Here is a 4,677-nt window from a genome sequence, read left to right as displayed (position 1 = left end):
ATGCATATATGTATAATAAGATTTTTAATTTAGAATAATAATCCAATTGGTTATATAAAAAAATAGCAATTAAATCTTGTGTTACTAAGTATTAAATGATTTTGTGTGTACTGCAAACCCGACTAAACTATTAGGGGGCATTTGGTTGGGGGGATAGGCATGCATTCCCCCTATTCTGCGGGCCCACCACCAAACGGGCGTTTGGTTGGCTGTAATGTTATCACAGCCCGAATCGGTTCCGCCTTTATTACCCCCATTGGCTATAATAGCCATTATGCCCCTTCAACGTTGATTAGGTATTCTGCCCGCGTTTCTTTTTTTCTATTCCATTTTCTGCCCTCATCAAGCTTCCGATTCTCCCACGTTTCCCTTCCAGAGGTTAATTTTTTTCCTTTCCATCGGTTCTGCCATCGGTTCTTCTCGTTCGTTTATTTTATCTTCTTCATTTTATCAAGAATGAAAAACCGATTTCCAGAGGTAATGTATTTTCACTCTTTGCTTAAAATCGATTTCCCTTTTCTTTCTACTCCTAACTTTACAGCAACCTGACAGGTCATTACCATCACTCTTTTAGCAGCTCGCACTCTTCCCCTGTTTATTTTACAGGTTAGTTTTCCTTTTGCTCAAATCTGCAATATTTGTTTTTGTTCTCCTAAATATTGATTCTTTTCTTATGATTTCCATTGGGCTTTTCTTTGACTGTTTCTATTGCATGTTCGATTGAACAGATGAAAAGTTTTTCAATGTGGTTCTATACTTGTTTATTCTATTGCATGTTTGACTGATTCTATTGTTTTCTGAATGGCTTGTGATTTCAATATATAGATGAGTTCTTTTTATTTGCATTTCTTGAAATTTCCTAATGTTAACATGGAGTTCATGTTTTGGTTTTTGTATTAAGTTTATGTTTTTTGTATTAAGTTGATGTTTTCCGTTTGTGTTTATGGATTATCTGTGTTGTTATTGTTATTTTTTTTATAGTTAATATCGATCAAAATGCTTATTTAGTCAATTTCTTTTAGTTTAGAGATTTAATTGGATGAAAAAAAATTGGGAGGGGTTTATTCATGCATTTTGAAATTAGTCCTGCTTATTTCAAAGAAAACACATCGATGATTTACATGGGTATAGATTCATCAAAGTAGTAAAATTATATTTCCTAAAGTCTCTCCTAAAATTCCCAAAATCAAGCTTCTCACAACAACTCTAGCTCAGTCTTGCCCAATTCTCCTCCTCCTCCAGTCTCTGTCTTCAAGCTTCCGACAGATCAAACCAAATAGCATAATGTTAATTAAGGTAAAATTTGAAACTTAGTCATCAGATTTTGAGTTAGGGCTCGGTTAATGTTATCTACTCTATGCCTCTGCACTCACTCTGCTATATTTGATTTTCCATTTTTGATCCTATTGCTTGTTACTCTCTTTGATCCAATTTTTTAAATGGTATCGATTTACAGACATAGTGGAATGCTATCGACACTATTTTCTTTTTTACTATTATTAGCATCTGCGGTCCCTGATGTGAAATTTGTTAACATTGCTATTAAGTTCTTTAGCGGCGATGGACGGTACAGCTACAACCCATAGTGGCTGCATGTGCTATTTAACCTTGAAACCCAAAAATTTAGTTATGTTTTGTGGTCCATTGCGCCTACTGAATCTGTTCACCTTGTTCTGTTTTTTATATCATGAATCTGCTCACCTTGCGCCTAATGAATATGAAACTTGCCTTGTTATTTATTTATTCACCATGAGCTATATTGTTCTCTTTATAATATTAAATATGTATGTGCGTGTGCACACATGCAAATACCTCTTGTATCTAAAGATATATGGATTACTTTTACTATGTAGTTCCTTTTTCTATGCCATGCAGAACCTGAGGTTGATTAAGATTGCAATTCGCAGCTCTTAAACAAATAACTTTGTAAAGTGTTTGACTATGGCATGTTTGAGAAAATGATAGCATAGGTCAATTAAGAGGTCTTATTAGTCTCCCAAATGACCTCCTTAAGCTAGTTTGATAAGCATGAAAGTCATATTGTTTTTTGATGATTAATGTGTTGTTTTTTAAGGATAATTGAATTTCTCAAACACTAGTAAACTGTTTTAATCGAGAATAGTCATATTGCTATATATCTACACTAGTAAATAGTAGTAACCTGTTTGATAAGCATGAAAGTCAAACTGTTAGCAGATGATTAATTGGGATTGATCAAGTTTTAAGAGCTGATTTCTATTGAGAATATACGCAACTACTGTTTTGACTAGCTTGTTTGTTTCATTTCTTGTTCGATTATTTGTTTAGGTGGTTGTAATAGTTAGTGCAAATCAGTTTTGAGTGACTATTTTGAGTGACTATTGTAATGGTTAGTGCAAAACAGTTTATTTTTATTATTTTTATTTTAACTATTACTTTTCAATTATTATTCAAGATTTAATTTTCCAAGATTTTATTTTAACTAATTTTTATTAGTTAGTGCAAATGCATTTGTTTATTTTTGTAATTCAAGTACAGTTTGGATATTTTTATTTTTATTTTCCAATTTTTAAATAATGCATTTGTTAAAATAAAATAATTAAATGCATAAAACTAATTAAATTATATATTTAATTAAAATAATTAAATTAAATTTTTTATTTTTAATATTTTTATTTTAATATTCTAATTTATTAAAATGAAAATAATTAAATTATATATTAAATTATTAAATACCATTTAATAATTACAAAGTCTTCGATTTTAATTAACAAAATATTGTTTTAATTAACTGTAATGAATATTAATAATAAATATGGAAACAACAAAATTTCAAATAAATCTAAAATTACATTAAATTTTAATTTGATGTAGAATGTGATTTCAATTTTTTTTGGTGCAATTGTATAAAAATAAATTTATTTTTAATTCAATATATAGATGAAATTTTAATTTTAGCTCAATTATACATATATCTACAATTAATTTTAGCTCAATTATACATATACGCACAAATTTTAATTTTGAAGACAAAGAATTTATGCAAATTGCTCTAGACTACTTTCAAAATTTGTTCACCTCACAATGATAGTCTAATTCTACATAAGTTCTAGATGGGGTATCAAGCAAAGTAATTGAAGAGATGAATAACTAATCTTTGTTTACAAGAAATAGGTAGATATGTCAATAAAATACCGTTTGTTATTTAACACATTATATTTATCAAATTGGTATTTTTGAAAAAAATTAAATGTTAGACATCAATGAATCAAATCCACAAAAACATATTCTTGCCTTTTCTTTTCTTTTCTTTTCTTTCTTTATTGTTTGGGTGATTGATAAAGAAATGCATTTCAAGTTGCAAAGATAATTTTAAGTTCTATTTTTTAATTCGTAAATATTCTAAATTTGTATTGTTCATTTTTCTTTGATAGTGTGTTATTGCAACTTGAAATCTTTGGCTTGTTTGATTGCTTCCTCCACCCACAGTTGAGCGTCTTGTATTCACACAATCACTGTAAGTTCTTTGGCAATTAAATTATTTAATTTTATTTTACTATTATTGAAATTATGATTGGAGAAATGTGACCCTTTTACTACGATTTCAAGATATATAACACATTAATATCTTGCAGTAATGGCTCGTCTCCCTTTAATTGCACAAAGTGTGAGGCATAAAAGAATTGGTATTGCATTGACAATATGGTTGCAAATCTGTAGAATTGCGAGTTGGTTCTTACTTACATTGGGTGTCAGCCATAGCCTATATACTTATAGACCAAGGATTAGGTCCTATATTTTAGATTTTTATGCAAAACGGGATTATGTGAAAAGACTTATATATGCTAGTGACGAGACCTATATTGAACAAGTTAAGATGAATAGAATTGTCTTTTTTAAACTATGTGATATGTTACAAACATTAGGGGGATTGAAGTCGTCAAGGAACATGCTTGTTGATGAGCAAGTGGAAATGTTTTTACATATCATTTCCCATCACCTTAAAAATCGAGTTATCAAGCATCACTTCAGTAGGTCCGGGGAAATTGTTAGCAGATCATTTCACAATGTTTTAAATGCTGTCATACGTTTACAAGATGTGTTATTTAAAAAGGCAGAGCCAATTACAGCTAATTCTACAGACCCAAAATGGAAATGGTTTAAGGTATTGGAGTGAGTTCTATATATAGTTTCTACATAATTTAGTTGATTTAGATTTAAATATAGTATCCTAACTCAAGGTTTTATACATGTGATATAGAATTGCTTAGGTGCTTTAGATGGAACCCACATCAAGATTAGGGTTCCAACAATTGATAAACCTAGATATCGAACGCGAAAAGGTGACATAGCAACAAATATGTTAGGTGTTTGTACACCTGATATGCAATTTGTATATGTTCTTCCTGGTTGGGAAGGTTCTGTTGCTGATGGACGGGTTCTTCGAGATGCCATTAGTAGGAGATATGGACTAAAAGTTCCTCATGGTAAAGTACAAAATTAGAGGACTTTGAATTGTTCTTTAAGATCAAACATTATTAGGGAATTAATCATTTTTAAAAAAAAAGTTTTTTTATAGGTTGTTATTATCTAGTTGATGCTGGATACACAAATTGTGAGGGATTTCTTGCACCTTTTAGAGGACAACGATATCATTTGAATGAGTGGCGTCAAGGTTATCAGCCAAGTACTCCGGAA

At 30.2% G+C, this 4,677-nt stretch overlaps 1 long non-coding RNA gene across 1 annotated transcript; it reads left to right on the top strand.

The window, feature by feature from the left end:
* Positions 1–566: 566 nt before the first annotated feature.
* Positions 567–4,677, top strand: LOC105771002 (uncharacterized). Its single transcript, XR_008195810.1, has 3 exons — positions 567–606; positions 3,414–3,496; positions 4,559–4,677. It is a non-coding gene; the product is annotated as an uncharacterized LOC105771002 (long non-coding RNA).

Source organism: Gossypium raimondii, chromosome 5 (genome assembly GCF_025698545.1).
Source record: "Gossypium raimondii isolate GPD5lz chromosome 5, ASM2569854v1, whole genome shotgun sequence".
In the NCBI taxonomy this organism is placed as follows: Eukaryota; Viridiplantae; Streptophyta; class Magnoliopsida; order Malvales; family Malvaceae; genus Gossypium; species Gossypium raimondii.
Note: the sequence above shows the minus strand (reverse complement) of the source record. Positions and strands in the feature narration are given on the sequence as shown.